Raw genomic sequence first — 26,743 nt, 5'->3', positions numbered from 1 at the left:
CTAAAATAAACTAAATAATATAAAATAATACAAAAATGGAGAAATTTTTTTTCATAAGAATTGCTGCACATGCCAATAATAGATAATCATCATCCGACGGTGACTGAACGGTGCCACTGAAATAATGTGGCTTTAGTATTAAATCAGTAGTAAACATTTTTAACAGAAATAGAGTCCTACAACCCATGTTCAAAATAGAATTTATACCAAATTCTAACTACCTTAAGAAAAATGAAACTCACCAGATTTAAAATTTAAAATATCTGCTTCATCGCAGAATCACCGTGGAGGAACCACATAAAAGAAGCAGTCCGGTACAATACACCAACTGCCAAGAGTATGGACACACGAAAGCGTATTGCACCCTACGCAGTGTCTGTGTCAAAATTTTCTCTTAAAAAGAGGATTTAAATAAACAATTAAGAAAGGCTAACCGCACATTTTATACTCTCTCAATTTATTTATTTAATTTTATTAATATAACACACAATTTGACCCTCATATTCGTCATATATATATTATAAAGTTCATTGAAAGTTGGAAACCCTAATATTAGGTATATGGGAGTTAGGTGAAGTTATGACCCGATATCACATATTTTAGGCACGGAGACATATTATTAAAATAAATATATTCCCTCCGAATTTCTTTTAAATATCTGAGAGACTTACTTATATTTTCGGTAAAAAATGTATTAGAAGCACTAAGGTCGTCATGTTCGATATGGAGCCTTGAATATTTATGGTCCGATTTCGACGATTTTTGGAAGGCGATGCCACACTATAAATGTAGGATTTGTGCAAAGTTATATTCCGATATCTTCTCTAGTGATTACTTTATATATTGTAAAGTAAACGATTCAGATCGTCTTCAAAGTTTGGTATATAGGAAGTAGGCGTGGCTGTGAACCGATTTGGCATATTTTTACAACATGAGATGCAAGGAAAATATTACAAACCGAATTTCATTGAAATTGGTCGAGTAGTTTTGGAGATATGGTTTTGACGCATAAGTGGGCGGAACCACGCACATTTAATTTTTTTTATTCCATTTTGAGTGCAGCTCATATGTAACTTCTTTATAATGAAATTTAAGATTTCTGTAGGGTTTCCTTACTGAATTAAAACATTTTTAGTAGTTTTCAACGTAATCTTTGTATGGGAGGTGGTTATAATCCGATTTCCTCCATTTTTGGACTATATAAGGAAATGCCTGAAAAAAACGACTCTTGCGAGTTTCGTTGATATGGCTTTAGTGGTTTACGAGATATGTACAAAAAGGGCCATGCCCACTTTCACAAAAAAATTACATCCAAATATACCTCTTCCTAGAACAATCCATTGTACAAAATTTCACTTTAAGAGCTTTATTTATGGCTTAGTTATAGCTCTTTATGTGTTTTCGGCACATCTTCGAACTTAACATATTTACATACGTGTACGTCTGGCATCAAGCCTTTTCCGACATGACCTGTTAAATAAGAATTCCTTAAACTCACATTGCTACCAACTGAAAATGAAAGATCAGGGAATTCGGGTTGAGGAAAATGAGAGAGTTTCGTATCATGTCATATTTGGCAATAGCAATCGCATACTTTTGTTCAATCATGAATAGTTTCCACATCTTGGATTACTTTGGTTAAGTTTTAATACGGATCCCTAATATTTACTAGCAATAAATATAGCCTATGTTACTCAGGGTGAATGTAGCTTTCCAATGGTGAAATAATGTTTAATTTTTGAGTTTATTCATTACAAATCTTTTCTATTTATAATAGTAGTAAAGATTTAATAATAATACGTATACGTTCTGAATTGCTTTAGCCGCCTATTTTGTGATTCTTGAAAGTATGAAAATTGGTCACTTGCAAATACGTACGCTTCCGATAGAATGTAAAGCGATTATATTAATTTCAACAAAATATCTTAAATTAACTTGACTTATGTACGTAAACCTTACTGTGGGAATGAATGATAATTTTTAAATTGGAGGTGACTCTTAATTTCGTGAATAATATTTTTAACAATGTATTGGACCAGTAAAGTAGCTATTTGATATATAATAACAAAATTGTAAATTTACTTGCATTACAATTGAAATTTTCATTAAATTACTTTCATCTTCGTTCGTCTTGAATGTGCAATAACACATCTTAAGCCCCCTCTAATTATATAATAAGTATGTGCAAAATTTAATTGTAATGATAGAACAAAACGATTTCAAGTATATAAGTTCTAAATATTCACTTTTGGTCTTCAATAATTAATACTTATATTATTTTGTGTACTTTTAAAGCGAAAAAGTGCATTATTCTTAACATAAAATAAAGTTTTTTTAGTAAAAATGTACAAAAGTTCCAACATAACAGTTTTTAACGAGCATCATTGATATATATATAACATCTGGTGGCTTCTACTTTTACATCTACTTGACTTGTGTATTAAATGATGAGATTTTAACTTTTTTTTTCAGGAAACTTAGGTGAAGTTCTTATACGCTGTAACAACGTATTATATATAAAAGGCGTAGATGATGAGGATGAGGAAGGAGAAATGAGAGATTAAAGTAACTTATTTTAAAACGGCAAACCGAAATAATATTGATAAACCTTCAGCCGGTTTTTAGAATTAAGCTTTGTAGTGTGAATATAATAAAAATTTGTATTAGAATTTTAATAAAAGTTAAACATATACACACATATATATATTTAAAACATTCTTCAAATATACACATGATTGGTTCATCGATCACCTCGTATCCTGCTATATAACACATTTTATCGTTTAGAAAAGGGAAAATATAAATCTTTATCATTTTATCATATTACATATTACAACATTTTATAGTTTCATATCGTGGCAGAATTTTAAAAGAGTCCCTATATCGTATGGAAGCGAACAAAAATATGCTTTTACACTTATGAATACAGAGTCAAGAGGCAAACAATAGTAAACTGTAATAAACAAAATTCCAGAATATCCCTCTTTTACATGAATAGTGTCATAATTCAAAAAACACGATTTTTGAGTAGAGTATGCTGAAATGTAAGAATTTTCATTGTCCATCTATCTATAATATAAAAATTATTCGCTAAAGCTAAAGTTGCTAAGCGCATATCTCGAAAACAGCCGAACCGATTTGACTTTTTTTTAGAATATTCCTTGAAGTGCAATAATGGTTCTGACGGAGAGAAAAATTAAAAAAAAATCGCCTGAAAAAGTAGACACGTTTCTAGTCTCCCATACAAACAATTTGTAATCTATGGATATAAAAATGAATTGCTGTTCGTTATACGCTAGACAGACGGCAAAGTTAACCCCGATTAACTGCGCTCTTTATCAGTTCCAATTTTGTGGGTGACAGACGGCAGCAAAGCGAGCTATAAACTCCCATAACAGCTGATTGGCAACAATATTTCCATTTTGGTGAAATAAAATTGGATAGAAAGCAATTATGGCGGAAATGTTTCTAATTTTGCCGACGACAATGGCCGCTGTAGAGCCATGAGCTATGCCACTAACATGTGAAATGTAAAATTATTAAAAGTTATAACAAATTGACGTTATTTTGCCAGCAGAAACGTTAAATAGCTTTGATATATCATTTATAATAACAATCGATTATTTAGAACAAATAAATCGCCAATTTTTACATTTTTTGCGTAAATAATTTCACTTTAAACTAAATATGTAAATTTTATTGAAGTGAAAGATGTTAGTACGGCAACAATGAAATTGCTGTTTGATATGTCGCTGCGGTCTTCAAAATGTTCAAGACGCTGGCTTCGAAGCGACATTTGTGGTCAGCCGTCGCTACGCCGTGTTGTATCGTCTTTGTGTTCAGCACTTAACTCTCTAAAATTTTGAGGATTAAGTGGGAGTTAGCAAACGGAGTTAAGTGAGATAACTCTCGAATTAACCCCGATTAAAGCAGTTATTCCGAGTTAACGCCGTATAAAGTTGTGTCGATAGTCCAAAACAATTTGTAAAAAGTGTTTAATTCGTAATGTGAAAATCAGATTTTTTTTAAATTTTTTTATTCAAAAATATATATACGTAATAGAGTCTTCGGTAGACTCTAACGAAGTTAAAGTGCCTTGGAGACGATCAAATAATTGCGTCAAACACTTTAAGTGTGTTGGTGTCGTCGGCTCTCGTCGGCTACACGTACGCTACACCGACCTGTTGTCGGCTCTGTTTGATGAAAATCAAAAATTTTTGATATTTCTATTTGACGGACGATAATTTGATCGTCTCCACTCATGTTTGACAAGCATGAGCTCATTTGCAGGGAAGATTTCAAGCTGAGAGGACATAGAAAAGTGAAGTGAAGCGAAGCGGAAAAAATAAAATAAAATAAATAAATAAATTAAATTAAATTAAATAAAAAAAAATAAAATAAATAAATAAAATAAAATTAAATTAAATTGAAATAATAAAATAAAATAAAGTAAAATCAAATATACTAAAATAAACTAAATAATATAAAATAATACAAAAATGGAGAAATTTTTTTTCATAAGAATTGCTGCACATGCCAATAATAGATAATCATCATCCGACGGTGACTGAACGGTGCCACTGAAATAATGTGGCTTTAGTATTAAATCAGTAGTAAACATTTTTAACAGAAATAGAGTCCTACAACCCATGTTCAAAATAGAATTTATACCAAATTCTAACTACCTTAAGAAAAATGAAACTCACCAGATTTAAAATTTAAAATATCTGCTTCATCGCAGAATCACCGTGGAGGAACCACATAAAAGAAGCAGTCCGGTACAATACACCAACTGCCAAGAGTATGGACACACGAAAGCGTATTGCACCCTACGCAGTGTCTGTGTCAAAATTTTCTCTTAAAAAGAGGATTTAAATAAACAATTAAGAAAGGCTAACCGCACATTTTATACTCTCTCAATTTATTTATTTAATTTTATTAATATAACACACAATTTGACCCTCATATTCGTCATATATATATTATAAAGTTCATTGAAAGTTGGAAACCCTAATATTAGGTATATGGGAGTTAGGTGAAGTTATGACCCGATATCACATATTTTAGGCACGGAGACATATTATTAAAATAAATATATTCCCTCCGAATTTCTTTTAAATATCTGAGAGACTTACTTATATTTTCGGTAAAAAATTTATTAGAAGCACTAAGGTCGTCATGTTCGATATGGAGCCTTGAATATTTATGGTCCGATTTCGACGATTTTTGGAAGGCGATGCCACACTATAAATGTAGGATTTGTGCAAAGTTATATTCCGATATCTTCTCTAGTGATTACTTTATATATTGTAAAGTAAACGATTCAGATCGTCTTCAAAGTTTGGTATATAGGAAGTAGGCGTGGCTGTGAACCGATTTGGCATATTTTTACAACATGAGATGCAAGGAAAATATTACAAACCGAATTTCATTGAAATTGGTCGAGTAGTTTTGGAGATATGGTTTTGACGCATAAGTGGGCGGAACCACGCACATTTAATTTTTTTTATTCCATTTTGAGTGCAGCTCATATGTAACTTCTTTATAATGAAATTTAAGATTTCTGTAGGGTTTCCTTACTGAATTAAAACATTTTTAGTAGTTTTCAACGTAATCTTTGTATGGGAGGTGGTTATAATCCGATTTCCTCCATTTTTGGACTATATAAGGAAATGCCTGAAAAAAACGACTCTTGCGAGTTTCGTTGATATGGCTTTAGTGGTTTACGAGATATGTACAAAAAGGGCCATGCCCACTTTCACAAAAAAATTACATCCAAATATACCTCTTCCTAGAACAATCCATTGTACAAAATTTCACTTTAAGAGCTTTATTTATGGCTTAGTTATAGCTCTTTATGTGTTTTCGGCACATCTTCGAACTTAACCTTCTTATGGTGCCAAGGAACACGTGTTCCAAGTTTCATTAAGATATCTCAATTTTTACTCAAGTTACAGCTTACACGGATGGACAGACAGACATCTAGATTTGAACTTTACTCGTCACCCTGATAACTTTGGTATATATAACCTTATATCTAACTCGTTTAGTTTAAGGACTTACAAACAACCGTTATGTGGACAAAAGAGAGTCTTTATGTGTTTTCGGCACATCTTCGAACTTAACCTTCTTATGGTGCCAAGGAACACGTGTTCCAAGTTTCATTAAGATATCTCAATTTTTACTCAAGTTACAGCTTGCACGGATGGACAGACAGACATCTGGATTTGAACTTTACTCGTCACCCTGATAACTTTGGTATATATAACCTTATATCTAACTCGTTTAGTTTAAGGACTTACAAACAACCGTTATGTGGACAAAAGAGAGTATAATAGCTCTTTAGCAACTTTGTTGCGAGAGTATAAAAATGTAGTAATTGTGGTGGAAATCACACTGCAAACTATAGGTGTTGCCCGGTATACAAAGACCTAAAAACGAAAATGTCTGTTGGAATTCAAACACGCCGAAATCAAATGTTAAATATTCCCTCTAACAAAATTACACACACTGTGGATACTATTTCGAAACCAGGTAATCTTACAAATAATGATACACATGGTAGCTATGCAAACGTGGAAACAATGATTTTTACCTTACCCAATGCATGATACAAGTTATGTCAACAATGCAATATATGATTCAAGAAGTCATCATAGCACAAAACCAAATGTTACAAACTTTTAAAGTAAAAATGAGCCTACTCAACATTTGTACATGGAATGCTAAGGGTGTTAACCAACATAAATTGGAGCTTATTATATGTTATGCTATTGTCTGAAAGTCATCTTACGAATAAAAAAAAATTCTTTATAACAATATCTATAAACAAGTAAGGAAGGGCTAAGTTCGGGTGCAACCGAACATTTTATACTCTCGCAATTTATATATTTAACTTTATTTATATTATATAATACACAATTTGACCCACATATTCGTATAAAATCCATTGAAAGTTGGAAACCATAATATTAGGTTAGAAGCACCGAGGTCCTCGTGTTTGATATATGGTCCGATTTCGGCGATTTTTAGAATGGGGCTGCCACACTATAAACATAGTATTTGTGCAAAGTTCTGCACCGATATCTTCACTAGTACTTACTTTATATATTGTAAAGTAAACGATTCAGATTGTCTTCAAAGTTCTGGTATATAGGAAGTAGGCGTGATTGTGAAGCGATTTGGCCTATTTTCACAACATATCATTGGGATGCAAGGAAACTATTACAAACCAAGTTTCATTGAAATCGGTCGAGTAGTTCCTGAGATATGGTTTTTGACCCATAAGTGGGCGACGCCACGCCCATTTTCCATTTTGTAAAAAATCTGAGCGCAGCTTTCATCTGCCATTTCTTATGTGAAATTTAGTGTTTCTGACGTTTTTCGTTAGTGAGTTAACCCACTTTTAGTAATTTTCAACCTAACTTTTGTATGTGAGGTGGGCGTGGTTATGATCTGATTTCTTTCGTTTTTAACATGCAAGACTTTTGAGACACTTAAGCGGGAAAGTCACTTAAATGAATCCCGATTAAGTGCCTTGTGCTACTTACCAAGCTTTTTCTCAAATAGTTTGATCGAATATTATTTCTTTTAGAATAAAAGTCACATTTATTTCTTATTAATAATAATAAATATGGAAAAAAACATTACAAAACTATATACAGTAGTCTGTTCTTACTTTGTATGGGAAAATTATTTTATTCGAAATTTTTGTCACGAAAGTTGAAAACAGTTGAGACTTGATAAGAAAATGAATCTACGAAAATTTCACGCTTCTCGGACCACGCCTTATAGTGCCGATAGAAAATTGTATTATTAATTGCACGTCACTCATACCACAATGGTACATTCGCTGAATTATGTATGATACATTACAAAAAATTATTTACATTTCACAAATTATTATTTTATATTGCTTCATTCGGGTTTATTTCGTCTCTTACTATATCAAATTATCAATGCATTGAATTAAGAAAACATTTTTTTTGTTAAAATCAATTTCCAAAAACTATATTTCTCAATTGATGACAACTTACCGTTTCGTCTAGACGCCTTTTGCTAACACTTACGTTATTGTTTTGGTATTGTTTGCACTATGATTCTTTGATGAGCAAGATAGTACCGTTACACCGTCTCGGCGTCAATGCTTTCTGGCGTTTCTCATTTTACGGTGAGCTCATTCTGTTTATATTTACAAGCAAGAAAGAGTGATTTGAAGTGAAATGGATTTAAGAAATAAAAATAAAATATTTTTGGTTGGTTCGATCAACTTGAGTATCTGGGCTCGAAACTACCATCAAATAAGCAAGTGCTATAGGTACTTTTTTTTAATATTCGTGTAGTAAAGTTATTTGTGTGTGAAAGTGCAAATCTTGTAATTCGAGAAGTACTAATATTTTGGGAAAAGCCTCGTTTGCCCACTAAAAAAAAGCACCATTGCACTAAAAAATTGCAAAAATTGTATGACGAGTGGCGTTTTCTGCAGAAAAATAATAAAAAGTACGGTGATTCTTGCCGTGAAAAAGAAAAAGCTTTTGTTAAAAATTTGGACAATTTATTTGATGTTGCGCATGCAGATATATGAAACTCGTAAAGGTTGAAGAAGATAGGCTTTTTTCTTCTCGGACAAAGACAGCAGGGTCGTGTTGGTTACCTTGGATCAGTCGATTTTAATTTATGTCAAGCAGTGGAAAAAAGGCAAAAAAGAAGGCATGATGAAGAAGAACGTCGGGAGCAAAATATTGCTGAACAAAAAATTCAACCGGGAGAAATATCATTTAGCGGTATTTCTGATGATTCAAACGAAGTGGATAGTGATCAAGCCGAAGCTATACCGTCACTGAAGAAATCGAGAGTAGTCAAGAGAGGCCAAAAACAATTTATAACGGCAAAATTAGTTTCTGTCCTAGATCGATGCCAAGTAAGTGTACGGAATGCAGTTTATATATTACAAGCGGCTGCAGAAGCTCTTGGCCACAATGTTGACGACTTGGTTATAACTCAAACGTCAATTTATCATCAAAGAAAACACCTGCGCTCTGTGCAAACTGAGCTGATTAAAGAGAAGTTTAAATCATCACTTCCGCCATTCCTTGTTGTGCATTGGGATGGTAAGATGCTGCCATCATTAAGTAAGTACAAATTTGATTTTATTTACAAAGATTAGAGGCAGGTATCTAAAAATAACATACAATTTATAATCAAGATGTCCATGATAAGAGTGCTGAGCGGTTGCCAATAGTTGTTTCAGGAATGGACCATGACCAACTTCTTGCCGTTTCAAAACTGCCAAATTCAACGGGCAAAGAACAAGCAATAGCAGTATATAATGCGTTGGAGGAGTGGAATGTATCGGAGAAAGTGCAGGCATTATGTTGTGACACTACAGCTTCAAACACTGGCCGATTGAGTGGTGCCTGTGTGCTCTTAGAGCAAATGCTTGATAGAGAGCTGCTTTATCTCTCTTGTCGACACCATATATTTGAGATAGTCCTGAGAGGAGTGTTTGAAGCTAAACTTCCGACTTCACACCAAGCCCCGATATTCCGTTATTAAAAGAATTTAAGAAATCTTGGTCAAAGCTTGACATTGAAAAATATCAAAATGGTATGGAGGATGAACATTGCCGTGAAAGCATTAACGATGTAATCGATGACATTGCATATTTTGCTGCACAACAATTAATCAACTTCGTCCTCCAGCAGCAATGCATCAAGCCAGATGGATGGCACGCGCTATTTACTGTTTAAAAATATTCCTGTTCCGAGCTCAATATCCTATGCAGGAAGAACAAAAAGCAGCACTAGCTGATGTCTGCATTTTCATAGTGCGATTTTATATTAAGATTTGATTCAAATGCTCCGACGTTACTGCTTAGCCTTTTGGGCTTTCCAAAGGAAATTTTGCTTACTTGAGTTTGGACGCAGTTTCTTTATATGCATTTCATTGTTGAATTTTTCCACGCGTTTAAGAGGTTTTTTTTTAATTGCGCACAGCTGATTCTGAGTGGAAGGGGAGCGATTTATCTGACATTCTCGTTTAGCACGCCTTTTTTCATTTACAAGTTTTTCTATTTCGCTATTACTGATTTTTCTGAGACCAAGTGGCTTATAGTTTTTCTTTGGTGTTGCTAAGACTGGTGCGTTAGTAATTTCAGTAATCCCCGTTTAAGTGCCTTTCCTGCTTAAGTGACCATATTTTTGTTGTTTCGTTGTTTTTTCTCTAAATTTACATATACAATTTTCCGCTTAAGAGCCACCGCTTAATATTTAAGCCACAAAAACAAAATTGTTTGCAATTTTCCTCCTTCAAGTGTCTTCTAATATTTTTGACATTGAATGCGCTGAGTATTGTCAAAAGAAAAACATATACATAGTTTTGTAATGTTTTTTTTTTCATATTCGTTGTTATTAATAAGTATTTTTGTTATTAATAAGAAATAAATGTGAATTTCATTGTAAAATAAAAAAATTTAGATCGAAGTATTTGAGAAAAAGCTTGGTAAGTACCTTGAGGCACTTAATCGGGATTCATTTATGCCCGGTTTCACAGTTCGTACAGTGTTTTACAATTCATACTTAAGTTATGCTTAAGTACTGAAAATGGTAGACTTAAGCTGTGATTAAGTAACAGCTGATTTTTGTTTTGAAATGCTTAGAATTTTGAATTATTTGTCAAAAGAATAAAATAAGAAATTATTTACTGAAAAAGAAAATATGGAATCGCTTGAATTACATGGTGGTTTTATGATTTCCAACGAGTTGTAATAGGTGTAATCGCATGCGGTCAATTTCGGTGTCCTTTTATTGTTTACCTTCATTTTCAATATTCATTTTAATATTTTTTCAACCCAATTTTATTTTTTTTCAATAGAAATTTCCATTTGTCAAACATAATTTTATACATGGCATTCGTAAAACATATGTTTTCCATTGTGCTTCCATATCATGATTGAATTATAAAAGGTTTGGTAAGTAGTGACAGCTTAGATTTGACACTGCGTTACAAATGGTTGTAATTGCGAAGGAAATAAAAACGGGGAAAAAATATTCGCTTTTTTGGTGAACGTAGTAAAAATATATTTTAAGTAGTGTAAAATATACGACTATTCTAGATCCAAAATTAATAAGTGGCATGAAAATATGTCCGATTTTCTACTAATAATGGTTTGAATTTATATTGTATAGGTACATAAGTCACGTCCAGTCCAGAGAGTTAATATATATTTAATATTAAGTTATAGAGAATATAAAATTTAAAATTGTTCTCCATGAAACAAACATTTAATTTTATTTTCCGAAATTAGTTTTAGAACTTAATTATAAATCATCAGATACCCTCGAACAGATTAGTCGGGCAGAAATTGACCTACACATTATGCTTTCGCTTCAATTGACGCGCTAGGAAGATTCTAACAATGGATAAATAACTTTGATTGATTACGTAATCTTTCATCGAGAGGGTTACAAAAAGTGTCAGAGTTGAGGATATAGTCCCAATTGCCTTCTGCCTATTTAACTATATTAGTTATCTCCTACAAACACTATTTTCAAACATGTTCTTGCTATAATATGTCCTTTTAACTTTTTTATAATTGCATTCATCAGTTTTCTGCCGTCTATTTAAAATTAACTCGCTGTCACATTGGTCTTTGTCACAGTCCATCCTGTACCATCGACTGGAATTTCTATAAATTAGTTTTTCTGCAATCGTACATGTTTTAAATTCATTAAGTCAAATAAAGAGATGAGCGTCTCGATATATCTCATTTTATCAAACAATTTTTCCGTTTGCGCAATGTAAAAATCAAATGTCAATAAAAACAAGTAAGGAAAGGCTAAGTTCGGGTGCAACCGAACATTTTATACTCGCAATTTATTGAAGAAATTTAACAAATACATATATGCGGAATAAAGCTAACCGTATTTTTGAAAAACCTATAATTAGGTATATGGGAGCTAGGAGAAGATACTTTTGAAAAACCTACAATGAGGTATATGGAAATGTTATGACCCGATTTTAATAATTTTTGGAACAGACACACACTATTAGAAGAAAACAATTTCCTCTGAATTAAATTGCGATATCTGAGAGATTTACCCATATTTTCGGTTAAAATGTATCCTTAGGCGCTGAGTTCAACATGTTCGATATCTGGGGCCTTGAAAAGTTATGGTCCGTTTTCGACAATTTTTTCCCAAGTGAAGCCAGAGATGGTATGCACTAATTGTGTAAAGTTTTATTCCGTTATCTTCATTGGTTCCTTATGTTTACATTATAAAGTGAAGGAATAAGATGGATTTCAAAATTGAGTTTCATGGGAAGTTGTCGTGGTTGTGAACCGATTTCATCTATTTTCCACACGTGTCATCAGGGTGTCAAGAAAATATTATATACCGAATTTCATTCGAATCGGTCGAGTAGTTCCTGAGATATGGTTTTTGACCCATGAGTGGGCGATGCCACGCCCATTTTCCATTTTGTAAAAAATCTGAGTACAGCTCCCTTCTGCTATTTCTTCTGCAAAATTTAGTGTTGCTGACGTTTTTCGTTAGTTAGTTAACCCACTTTTAGTAATTTTCAACCTAACCTTTGTATGGGAGGTGGGCGTGGTTATTATCCGATTTCATTTCAACTATTTTCATGGTGTGTGGTGGGGTATGTAAGAGAACCGACTGCAGAAAGTTTGGTTTATATAGCTTTATTAGTTTGCGAGTTAAATACAATAACCGATCATGTGTTTTCGGTTTTCGCCATTTTGAGGGCGTGGTAATGGTCCGATTCCGCCCATTTTCGAACTTGTTCTTCTTATGGTGCCAAGGAATATTTGTGCCAAGTTTCGTCAAGATATCTTAATTTTTACTCAAGTTACAGCTTGCACAGACGGACAGACGGACGGACGGACAGACACCCGGATTTCAAATCTACTCGTCACCCTGATCACTTTGGTATATATGACTCTATATCTAACTCTTTTAGTTTTAGGTGTTACAAACAACCGTTAGGTGAACAAAACTATAATACTCTCTTAGCAATTTTTATTGCGAGAGTATAAAAATTCGAAAACAACAGACAAAAATGAAACAGTATTGCCTACCTCCTGTATTGGTAAATATCTGCTACTAAATAAAAGATTTTGAACAATTTTTTGAAGATATTTCGAAAAAAACGTTATTGTTTTGCTAACGCAGAAGGGTTGTCAAGAAAGAGTGAGAAAGCTGCTTACTTATCAAACCTTTTATAATTGAATCATGCTTCCATATCATGATTGAATTATAAAAGGTTTGGTAAGTAGTGACAGCTTAGATATGACACTGCGTTACAAATGGTTTAATATTAAGTTATAGAGAATATAATATTTAAAATTGTTCTCCATGAAACCAACATTTAATTTTATTTTCGGAAATTAGTATTCTTCTTCTTCTTGACTGGCGTAGACACCACTTACGCGGTTATAGCCGAGTCCAAAACAGCGCGCCACGTATCCCTCCTTCTGGCAGTTTGGCGCCAATTGGTTATATCAAGCGAAGCCAGGTCCATCTCCACCTGGTCCTTCCATCGGAGTGGAGGTCTCCCTCTTCCTCGGCTTACACCAGCGGGTACTGCATCGAATACTTTCAGAGCTGGAGCACTTTCATCCATTCGAACAACATGACCTAGCCAGCGTAGCCGCTGTTTTTTTATTCGCTGGACTATGTCTATGTCGTCGAATAACACATACAGCTCATCGTTCCATCGTCTGCGGTATTCGCCGTTGCCAATGTTTAAGGGACCATAAATCTTCCGCAAAACTTTTCTCTCGAAAACTCCTAGTGCCGTCTCATCGGATGTTGACATCGTCCACGCTTCTGCACCGTAAAGTAGGACGGGAATGATGAGAGACTTGTAGAGTTTGGTTTTTGTTCGTCGAGAGTGGACTTTACTTTTCAATTGCCTACTTAGTCCATAGTAGCACCTGTTGGCAAGAGTGATTCTGCGTTGGATTTCCAGGCTGACATTGTTATTGCTGTTAATACTGGTTCCCAGGTAGATGAAATTATCTACAACTTCAAAGTTATGACTGTCAACAGTGACGTGGGAGCCAAGACGCGAATGCGCTGACTGTTTGTTTGACGGCAGGAGATATTTCGTCTTGGCCTCGTTCACCACCAGATTAAATAGCAAACATTAAGGTTGACTTGGGCCTATTTAACCATATTAGTTATCTTCTACAAACACTATTTTCAAACACGTTCTTGCTATAATATGTCCTTTTAACTTTTTTATAATTGCATTCATCAGTTTTCTGCCGTCTATTTAAAATTAACTCGCTGTCACATTGGTCTTTGTCAGAGTCCATCCTGTACCATCGACTGGAATTTTTATAAATTAGTTTTTCTGCAATCGTACATGTTTTAAATTCATTAAGTCAAATAAAGAGATGAGCGTCTCGATATATCTCATTTTATCAAACAATTTTTCCGTTTGCGCAATCAAATGTCAATAAAAAAAATCGGAAACAACCGATCAAAGTGTATTCAACAAAGTGAACTAAGTATACGACATTTTATTTTTTTTACTCGAATTTGACATGTTTGTTGCCATTGATTTAACCCTTACAGTTATTCAAAAGTTCAAATTTTGAAATTTAAGTAAACAAATTTCAAACCAAAAAATATATTTTTTAAATTAATAAAAGAAAATGCCGAATACTTTCTGCTTATGCAAAACAACTCATGGAAGCAATTTACTAATGTTTTGTGCTCCAACTGACAAATTGCAAACAATTTTATCAATATATATTATATTCTTCAAGATAAAAAAAGATGGGTTAATGTAAACAAATAATTGAATTGTTTACTATTTTATTGTCAAAAAACGGGTATGTCAAATACTTAGTTCACCTTGTTGAATACACTTTGCAACAGATAAAAATGAAACAGTATTGCCTACCCCTTGTATTGGTAAATATCTGCTACTAAATAAAAGATTTTGAACAATTTTTTGAAGATATCTCAAAAAAACATTATTGTTTTGCTAACGCAGAAGGGTTGTCAAGAAAGAGTGAAACTGCTTACTTATCAAACCTTTTATAATTGAATCATGCTTCCATATTTAATAATAAAATTTTAGAGAAAATAAGCATCGACTGTGAAACGCAAACGACTACTCAGTATACAACAATGCTTGGCTAAGATTTTATTTGGGCAGAACTTAAGCACGAACTGTGAAACCGGGCAAGAATGTGCTTTTCCTCGCTTAAGTGTCTCAAAAGTCTTGCATGTTAAGAACGTGCACTTAAGCGGGGCTTACTGTAATTGTAATGAATACAACAGGGTCAAAGTTGGGTAAATTCAAACTACAAGAAGTACAAAAAAAATTCAACTTTTACTGTTTTACTGTTTACTGTTTTTACTGTTTTCATTCCAAATTTTGAATAGAAGGCGTTATAGGAGCAATTGATTGCACACATGTGGCCATGATTGCACCAGCGTTGACCTTTACAAGTTTAGTAGCTCACGATTCCACGAAACGGAAAGGAGACTATAGCGTCAATGGGGAAGCTGTATGTAAAATTCTAATAAATGCGTAAAATGAGAAGATAAGAAATATAATAAATTGCAGATTAGAGCCAGAAACACAAAGAGAGAGAATTTGGCATATTAAAATCGTGCTTTCTAATAAATAATAAATAATTTCTAAACCTCTAAAATCAAAACGGTCCGACCTTGTTTAAAGAGTCGCTTATAGAAAATTAAATTAAACCATCTACAATAATACAATGGATATTAAGATAAATAAGTACTCGCTCAAATTGTACAAAGTATTTTGTAAGGCTCAAATGCGTAGAACCCTTTTGCGATATTGGCATCACTTTATGTACATTAAACATATTGTAATTGAATTCAATATTTGGTATTTAACGAAATCGGGAATAGGTTTCAATCATATTTAGTATCAGATTATATTTATATCAAAATAAATATAATAATATTCGTATCACTTAATTAATCATGTTAGTTTAGTGATAAATATATGTACATTTATGCCAATAACCACAATGTGTAATACCGAATGCCATAATTGAAATCAAAATATTCTCACTTCGACATCTTCTATTCTTATAAACATCAACAAAGTGACAACTAGATGTACACAAATATTTATAATAGGGATATGATTTATAAATGGTATACATCCCACTAGAATAATAAAACTCATTAAACCTAGAATAAGGGGCGCTGGTAATTCCTTTGTCGATTTCACCTCTAAGCTACGTTATGTCCTACATTATAAGTTCACTTAATCATACATATAAATCATTATATACGGTTAAAAACGCAACGGGAAGTGTGAAAATCGTAATAGTATGTATATGGAGGTCAATGAGGTCCTCATATTCATTATCTGGATCCTTGAAATGTATGGTCCAATTTCGATAATTAATATATGATCAATGCCGCTCTTTCACTAAAGTATTTGCGCAAAGTTTTATTACGATATATTTATTCACTGAATCATTCACTTGAATTGGTTTGGTATGATGTCAAGAAAATATTATAGGAAAAAATCGACTTTTTTCTGGGTGTTGGACATAGTATAAATTTTCTGGCAACTTAACTGTACTCAGCCGAGTGTTGTACAGTGCTATATATACAGCAGACATTCCCACAGCTAGTAATGTATTGACATCCACTTTGGTGAATGACACAGGTCTAGTAAGCCGTAACAAATGCCCATCAGAGCATATAATCTTTATATTTTGTCAAATAATGGCTAACGTATTGGCGTATAAATATTAATGGGCAAAAATGCAAGGATGTTACATTTTCGCTAAGACCAGAAACGTGTCGGGCAGTTAAAATAAAGAATGTCCAAGTACCCCAAGCGAATGAAGTAACTTATTCACCTTTTTCATTTTGGGAGTAATCGAATGTTTTATACATTTACAAAAAACATCTTACGGTATGGGTGTAACTTCATTCTAATAAATGTATGAGGTCTGGCTTTGGTCTAGGAAGATTTCATTTCATCACTATAACACCACATATCGTCAGGTAAATATTTCTATCATTTGAACTGCCAAACCGATTGCTATCGCATAACCGATAGCATACATTTTATGTGGGCATTTGATTGCTGATATTTCATCTTCATAATGTATTGAAGCGCTTAAATGATTGAAAAAATACAAAAGGTTGGTGATAAAGAAAATAAAGGAGAGGTTTATGGATAAAAAGAACGTTTGTTCGGCGGCCTTCTTAGACACTTTTGATAGTTTTTGGCATTCGGGTGTACTGCTGAAATTGAAATGCATGTTACCCAAACAATATTGCGAAATAATTGCTTCCTACCTAAAAGATAGATACTTTCGCATAAAACAAGAGGATGCATACTCAAACTTGCAACCGATAGAAGCGGGTGTTCCCCAGGGAAGCGTGTTGGGGCCAATGCTTTACTCAAGTTATGTGACAGCGACATTTGCGGATGTCACAGCCTTGTTAGCAGCAGGAGAGTCAACCTTAGTATCTACCCTTTGAGTGCAAACAGCAGTCAATGCAATTACTAAATGGGCTTCTTCCAAGTGGCGCATTAAATTAAACGATTCCAAATCAATGCACGTAGACTTTACTTAAAAAAAACCATCATACCATCCCATTTATATAAATGGTACTCCTATATCACATCACAATAATGCTAAGTACCCTAGAAGCTAAGCTTCGATGGAAAGCATGTCAAGAAAAAAAGATGTGAGCTTGATTTAAAATTTGCTAAGTTTTACCATCTAGTCGGTAGGAGATCCACGCTTTCAATCGAAAACAAACTGTTTATATATAATCAAGTACTAAAGCCAATTAGGGCCTATGGAGCTCAACTTATGGGGTTGCTCAAGTCAAAACTGTATTGCCTGCATTCAGCGCTTCCAAAATAAGGTACTAAGAAGTGTAGTTAATGCTCCTTGGGAGGGTCTGTTGACCTTCACCGTGATCTTGGTGTGGATTCGGTTGTAAATGAAGAGGCATCCAGATTCATCGGAACTGCTGAACGAGAAAACCGACTGAAACGTAAGAGGTCTTCAGACTTCAGACTTAGCAAGGCAAATGTAGCAGCAAATGAATTTATCTAACATTTAACTTTTCATTATAATTTTTAACTTATTAGAATTAAATCGTTGTTAGTATTTAATCATTGTATAATAAATAAAATAAAATATGTAATAAAACAAAAAAAAAATATTGAGACATCTAATAATCTAATACTATTGTTTGTAATGAATAAACTCGAAAACTACTGTGTCGATTTCAAAAATTCCTTAACCATTGAAAAGCTACATTCGCCCCGAGTAACATAGGATATATTTATTGCTAGAATCTCAACTTTCTGGAAATAGTTCCCAGGGTATCAAAAAGACTCAGTGATGGAGAATCAATTCATTAAAATGCAAAACAAATAAAATGCCAAAGAAGTCACCACTACAACCTGTTTTTCGAAATGAAAAATTAACTGTCAAAGTACTGATGTGACAGTTCATGGTAGCAATCTCTGACTTGCCAGAATCACTGCCAGAAATCGCTGCCATTGAACAATGTAAGGTCTCCATAGGCAATCTATAACATGTCAGATATCGCAAAATAGAAATATTTGCCTGTCGAGATGCGGGTCTTTACTCAATGCTGTGTCTCCACAGATTTTTATTAAAATAACACAAAATTTGACCTAAATATTCGGCTAAATATTTGACCCAAATATTCGATATAAGGGGCTGGGCTAACTCCTAAACATATTCTCGCCACAAAACTACATACATTATATCTAAGATTATAAGTTCAGTACCTTTTGATAAGATGTCAAAAATCTTAATTAGTTTATCTTAATTTTTAACAACAACGTACAATATTATCATTAAAATACGCCTTACGAATTTCATTTATGTATCTGGGTTGGGGATGGGGTCATATGTAGAAGTTCACGCAAGTGAGGAAAGTTTCTGATTGCCATTCACTTGGGAGTGGCCAGGAACGATTCTTTTGCATATGACTCAAGCAGCTCACGACTTCCGGTTTTAGACCAAGTATCCCCTGGGTAGCTAACAGACATCCGTTTGGAGGCGAGCTAAAGTGAGAAGGCGAAGCCCGCTTCTGCGGTTGTGCGTAGGGCTTGGGACCCACCACATAAAAAAAATCTCCCCAATGAAAACAAACACCGAGCCTCGGATGACGACCCCTGTAAACGTACTAAGGATCATGATTTGAGGACATGCACCTGGAATGTCCGGTCTCTTAATTGGGAAGGTGCCTCTGCCCAGCTGGTTGATGTCCTCATACAACTAAAGGCTGACATCACCGCCGTCCAAGAAGTGCGATGGACGGGACAAGGACGGAAGAAGGTGGGTCCTTGTGACATCTACTACAGCGGCCATATAAAGGAGCGCAAATTCGGTGTTGGATTTGTGGTGGGAGAGAGACTACGTCGCCGAGTCCTGGCATTCACCCCGGTGGATGAACGTCTTGCCACAATCCGCATCAAAGCGAGGTTCTTCAACATATCGCTGATTTGCGCCCACGCCCCAACGGAAGAGAAGGACGATGTGACCAAAGATGATTTCTATGAGCGCCTAGAACGCACCTATGAGCGCTGCCCCCGCCACGATGTCGAAACCGTGCTTGACGATTTTAACGCCAGGGTGGGTAAAGAAGGTGTCTTTGGCACAACAGTCGGAAAATTCAGCCTCCATGACGAAACATCGCCAAACGGCCTGAGGCTGATCGACTTCGCTGGGGCCCGAAATATGGTTGTCTGTAGTACCAGATTCCAGCATAAAAAAATTCATCAAGCAACGTGGCTGTCCCCTGATCGAAACACGCGCAATCAAATCGATCACGTTGTGATAGACGGAAGACATGTCTCCAGTGTTTTAGACGTGCGTACGCTCCGACGACCACACATTGACTCGGTCCATTATCTAGTAGCAGCAAAGATACGCACTCGCCTCTGTGCAGCAAAGAACGCCCGTCAACAAACACAAGGAAGGTTCGACGTCGAAAAGCTGCAATCACAACCGACAGCCGAACGATTTTCTACTCGACTTTCACTCCTGCTCTCTGAGAGCACTCATCAGCATCTCGATATAAGGGAGCTGTGGAACGGCATCTCAAACTCATTGCATACCGCTGCAGCCGAAACAATTGGTCTCCGGCAACGCCAAAAAACCAGTTGGTACGATGAGAATTGTCGTTCCGCAGTGGAGAGAAAACAGACTGCCTACCTCGCAACGTTGCGATCGACCACAACACGTTCGGGGTGGGATAGATATCGAGAACTGAAGAGGGAAGCGAGACGCATTTGCAGACGTAAAAAGAAAGAGGCCGAAATGCGTGAGTATGAAAAGCTTGAAAAGCTGGCCGAAATGGGTAATGCTCGAAAATTTTATGAAAAGATGAGGCGATTTACAGAAGGTTTCAAGACCGGAGCATTATCATGTAGGGACCGAGGAGGTAATCTGGTAACGGATGTCCAGAGCACACTGGGATTATGGAGGGAACACTTCTCCGACCTGCTCAATGGCAGTGAAAGTACAACACCAGGAGATGGCGAACCCGATTCCCCAATCGATGACGATGGAATAGATGTTCCATTACCCGACCATGAAGAAATTCGAATAGCAATTACCCGCTTGAAGAACAACAAAGCGGCGGGGGCCGATGGATTACCGGCCGAGCTATTCAAATACGGCGGCGAAGAACTGATAATGTGCATGCATCAGCTTCTTTGTAGAATATGGTCGGAAGAAAGCATGCCTGACGATTGGAATCTTAGTGTGCTCTGTCCAATCCATAAGAAGGGAGACCCCACAATCTGCGCCAACTACCGTGGTATAAGTCTCCTCAATATCGCATATAAGGTTTTGTCGAGCGTATTGTGTGAAAGACTAAAGCCCACCGTCAACGAACTGATTGGACCTTATCAGTGTGGCTTTAGACCTGGAAAATCTACAATGGACCAGATATTCACAATGCGCCAAATCTTGGAAAAGACCCGAGAGAAAAGAATCGATACTCACCATCTTTTTATCGATTTTAAAGCTGCCTTCGATAGCACGAAAAGGAGCTGCCTTTATGCCGCGATGTCTGAATTTGGTATCCCTGCAAAACTAATACGGCTATGTAAGCTGACGTTGAGCAACACCAAAAGCTCCGTCAGGATCGGGAAGGACCTCTCCGAGCCGTTCGATACCAAACGAGGCTTCAGACAGGGTGACTCACTATCGTGCGACTTCTTCAATCTATTGCTGGAAAAAATAATACGAGCTGCAGAACTAAATAAAGATGGTACAATCTTCTACAAGTGTGTACAGCTCCTGGCGTATGCCTATGATATTGATATCATCGGAAGCAACAACCGCGCCGTTTGTTCTGCGTTTTCCAGACTAGATAAAGAAGCGAAGCGTATGGGTCTGGTGGTGAATGAGGACAAGACGAAATATCTCCTGTCATCAAACAAACAGTCAGCGCACTCGCGTCTTGGCTCCCACGTCACTGTTGACAGTTATAACTTTGAAGTTGTAGATAATTTCGTTTATCTGGGAACCAGCATTAACAACACCAACAATGTCAGCCTTGAAATCCAACGCAGAATCACTCTTGCCAACAGGTGCTACTTTGGACTGAGTAGGCAATTGAAAAGTAAAGTCCTCTCTCGACGAACCAAAATCAAACTCTATAAGTCGCTCATTATTCCCGTCCTGATGTATGGCGCTGAAGCGTGGACGATGACAACATCCGATGAGACGACTCTTGGGGTTTTCTAGAGAAAGGTTTTGCGCAAGATTTATGGTCCTCTAAACATTGTCAACGGCGAATACCGCCGACGATGGAACTATGAGCTGTACGATTTATATGACGACATTGACATAGTTCAGCGAATAAAAAGACAGCGGCTACGCTGGCTAGGTCATGTTGTACGGATGGAAGAAAACACTCCAGCTCTGAAAGTATTCGATGCAGTACCCGCTGGAGGAAGCCGCGGAAGAGGACGACCTCCACTCCGGTGGAAAGACCAAGTGCAAAGTGACCTGGCTTCACTTGGTGTTTCCAGTTGGCGCCAAAAAGCAAAAAGGAGGAATGAGTGGCGCGCTCTGGTGGATTCGGCTATAATCGCTTAAAGCGGTTCCTACGCTATATATATAGATATATATCTGGGTTGTTTACCGCTATTTTAATTAGAAGTCAGTCATACATAGGTGCTGAAGTCCTTAAGTTCAATAATTGTGACAAGACTATACTCACTTAATTTTGCTAAGTTATCTCACATATTAACCGATATATGCGGAATAAAGCCCACACATAATTAGGTATATGGAAGCTAGGGGAAGTTCTGATCCGATTTTAATAGTTTTTTAAATTAAAATATCTGAAAGATTTGCCGATATTTTCGGTGAAAAATTACCCTTAGGTACTGAGTTCTTCATGTAGATATCCGGGGCCTTGAAAAGTTATAGTCCGATTACGAATTTTTTTCCATAAGTGTAGCCACAGATGATTTACAGTATTTGTATAATGTTTTATTCCGCTATCATCCGGATTTCAACTTCACTCGTCATCCTGATAATTTATATAAATATACATATCTAACTCATTTCTTCTGGATGATACAAACAACCGTTATGTGAACAAAACTATAATACTCTGCGCAACATGTTGTGAGAGTATAAAAATATGGTGGAAATTTTCGAGGTGTTACTAAGACATTGTGGTCCCAAGGAATATGCGTACCAAGTTTTATCGTCAAGGTATACGAACAGACGAACAGACATCCGGAAAAATAAGTCACACCTAAATCTTAAATTATATGGTGAGATTAAATTAGGTGTTTGGTTTGGCTAATCAGATATAAGTAACCAGAGAATAACATACTGAAACACTTTTCCAAACTCAGATCAACGACTTTATACATACATTATACATTATATAGAAAAATTATTATCTTTATTATAACAGGTCGCTGAAAATGTATTTGAATTACGGGATTGTTTTTATTCTAAGTATTCTTAATTAAAATAAGTTATTGTTTCATATGATTATGCTGGCAAATTTTTAAAAATATGTTCTTATTCAGACAATGACTTTTAAGTTTTGAATGTAATGAGATTTTTCATCTTGATTACCATACCCCTAAATATTTGGGTTAATACTTTCGTAGATATGTATACATGTACGCATATATGACAATGCACGCGAGAGTTAAAACATTGAGGTGGTAGTTTGAGAAATGTTGATTAACCTAAATACTCGTTCCAACATACTGACATACATATGTATATGTTATTCCATAATAAGGAGTGAATACAAATGTGCATTAGTAATATACGAAAGTACGGCAAGTGCACATAATGTGTAGAAACTATTTATTGAGAATACACAATAGTTAAGGTACTCACAAATACATACAAAGATATGCACACACACACATGTATATAAACTGTCGTAATGGCATACACGCTATTGAAAAAATCACCACAAATGCTCCTTTCCCACTTGCACTGTTTCTTTTAATAAACTCACAATAAAGCTTCTGCCAATTCAAACGCCGGTCTAGACAGTAGAGATTGAGAGAACTGCCAGGTGCACAGAATAGACACATTACTAAAAATTGGCAGATAATATTCGGACATGCTTCCTCAACAAAACGCACACGCCAACACACTCGCACAAAAGTATGCGGCTGAAAGATATAAATAATAAGCCCCACCAGTTGTAAAGTTGGCAGGCTGGCTGCTCGTATATTGAAAGTTGGAAAAGGTGAGCGCAGCGACGACAGTGGCCGAATCAAATCGTGTCAAAAGAAGCGAAAGTTTAGCCGAGCGCATGCTGAACGATGAAGAAAAGTAACGAACTTTCACGCAACAAACAACAACGACGGTGTAAAGTTTTTGAATTTTCAGTATCGCACAAACAACACAAACGGAAACATCGCATTGATAAGCTGTGGAGAACAAGAGAATAGCGCCGCGTTCGTTCCGATACCTTATATTAGAGCCCTAGTGTATCCACGCCTCCCAGATACACTGAAAAAAATAAAGAATGTGAATTAAATATAAAATATATATGCACCAGTGGCAGATATCGGTGCAAATGCGTGTTAATAATATTTCAATATAAAAGTTTAAGTAGAAATTAAGAAAAGTGCGCGCGTGGATATAAACAAAAATAAATTGTAGAAATTTTATTAAATGATTGACACACAACAGGAGTACATATATTCGTATTTACTTAGTGCAGTAGTGAATGGTTTTATTAAAGGAAATCAATGTACATACTTCATATTTACAATGCAGTGTGTGTGTTAAGTTAAATATTTTCATTGCACTGACCTATAGTGATAGGTGCGAGCGGTGCATATCAATATACACATGTATGTATGTATGTAGTATACATATATACAAAGATATACATAAATGTATACATATCCTCTATGAATATTTTAAATAAATGCGCCTTTTTTACTTCGAAATATCGGACTTTATTTATTCAGATATTAAATAAATACATAGATGTTTAAATCAAAATGTTGTGCTTATGTGAAAGATGTATTTTTGTTTTTGAAGTAGCTAATTTGCGCATGGATCTGTGAAAACAAAGGTAATTATTTAATAGCAAGAATCTGATATACGAATTAAATACATACATATATACTTTGTGCTACCATATGTAAAATCATGCTGCATTTCTGATCGATTAAGTTGAAATAGTAGAGACATGAGTGCAGTGCACTCTGCATACATATGTATATATATGTACATAGAATTGAATTTATACATATGTATATGGATGCATGAATATATGTAAATGCAATTAAAGTAAATTAACCACGGCGTATACGCGTTCCCAGGTACATATGTAGGTAGAGACATATACATATGTTCATACATATGTATTAAAACTGATTTTATTTTGTGGGCATACATACAAAAACTTTAAGTACATATGTACGTTTACTAAATATAAGTGTACTGCGACTGCTGCTATATTTAGTACACAATTTATAATAGCCGCATATGAGTACATGTGTGCTTGTGGATATACATATACCTCTATGTAAGTGCACATGTGCATGTACACTTGCACCTATATATGTACCCTATACGTATATATAGGTACATAAACTGAATGAGGATTGATGTGTATGTATCACAAGCCGTGTACAATTTACGATATTTCTGCTACGAATGACGACCATCGTTCGCCGACTTCACATTAAAATTTGTCTACAATACAATGATAGATTTGTATTTGTACCCTGCAGTTAAAGCAACTTAACCCAACTAGTAGCGGACTGTCTTTGTCCCATACAGGCAATAGATATTCCATATATTTTGATGTCCTAAGAGCAAAATCAAATCAAATCTTAAATATACGAAGTTCACACAGACCCATATAAGTATAGTTCGGAGTATATTCTCCGGAATAACTTAAATTTGAATTTCAGAATCCCGCTAAATATTAAAAAAAAAAATATTAGTTCATCGATTGAAAAAATTAGTAAACAATGTTTTTAGGTTGAATGGTTTTTTATAGCTGTAAACGGTAGTTTTACTCACATATCCTCCATGTTCGTCTAGTGATCCATACATTTAAAATAGTGAGAGTTTATCAAATATTTAAATTTATTAACAATAATAATAATAACTTAATAATAAGTGTCCACGAAAAGCCAATATTAATGTACACTTTAAAATAAATATACATACATATGTGCTAGAGGAAGCGTAATAGATAGTTACATATGTAAAAAAGTGATGCTTTGGCCATACTTTAAAGTATATTAATATGTGAATAGTGTTTTCAATAAAAAGGCGGTATATGTACATGTAAACTATTTTTTGGATATTTATTTATTATTATTAAATTTTTTCAAAAATATTTTGAACAAGTTGGTAAATAAGTTTGTAAAAAAGGATAACAAAAACTTGTATTTAAAGTGAAAATTATCTTATTTATTATTTACTTTAAAACGAACTTTCGCACGAAATACAACAAAATCGTCAATATATTCCAGAACCTTTCATTCAGCATAATGCGCATAATTAAACCCATTAAGAATGGAAGACAATTAAAAACGGAAGTGGTTTGCTAGAAATCACACCGTTTGTACATTTTAGAGTGCTTTATTGCTTTGACAAGGGGTAGACAGTTTACCCACTCGAAACAAACTAAGTAACCTCAACAGTTTGGATAATGATTATGTACATTTATATACATCAATACATACAATATAAGCTTTATTGATCTAATTCAGTTCAGTAAGAATGATCAGATTTTCTTCTAATTCATTAAAGGTGTGACAGGAACAGGGGACAAAATCTTTCAAAACCACAGATGCATTTTTATTTTTACTTTTATAATCATTAGAATAGTATTAGATTGACGAAGATTCCGACTAAATCAATATATCAACTATTTACTTTTTCAATAATAAATGTATAGTTTCAAACTTTTTTCAAGTAAGCTTTATTTTATAAACATTAATAGTAATTAGTATAACAACAAGCAACTCTACTTGTTAAGCCACAAGTCTCACGCTAGTTCAATAATAACAATAATAACTCTCTCTAAAATTATATATCCTTGATATTTTTCTGACTAGCTCGATTTTATTCAGAAAATTTTACACATAGTTTCATTCTTCACTACACAACATACATGTCATCATGTGTATAATATACAGTGGCGGAAAAAAACAGAGGACACTCTAGAAATTATAGATT

General features: G+C 34.8%; 2 protein-coding genes across 20 annotated transcripts in view; one reads left to right on the top strand and one right to left on the bottom strand.

The window, feature by feature from the left end:
* LOC105219108 (serine/threonine-protein kinase ATM) overlaps nt 1–26,743 on the bottom strand; it is a 64,212-nt gene that overhangs the window by 19,506 nt on the left and 17,963 nt on the right. The window lies entirely within an intron of this gene.
* LOC105219110 (small conductance calcium-activated potassium channel protein) overlaps nt 23,920–26,743 on the top strand; it is a 174,897-nt gene continuing 172,073 nt past the window's right edge. For 7 of the 19 annotated variants that reach the window (XM_054231445.1, XM_029044777.2, XM_011195035.3 and 4 more), the window contains exon 1: nt 23,921–24,617. The gene's annotated coding sequence lies outside the window, so the exon portion shown is untranslated. Of the gene's footprint in view, nt 24,618–26,743 lie in introns of all 19 variants that reach the window. The other 12 variants (XR_008471331.1, XR_008471330.1, XM_054231449.1 and 9 more) reach the window with 3 other exon arrangements.

Source organism: Zeugodacus cucurbitae, chromosome 5, assembly GCF_028554725.1.
Source record: "Zeugodacus cucurbitae isolate PBARC_wt_2022May chromosome 5, idZeuCucr1.2, whole genome shotgun sequence".
NCBI classification, from domain to species: Eukaryota; Metazoa; Arthropoda; class Insecta; order Diptera; family Tephritidae; genus Zeugodacus; species Zeugodacus cucurbitae.
The sequence above is the reverse complement of the archived record's forward strand: the minus strand, read 5'-3'. Positions and strand labels throughout refer to the sequence as shown.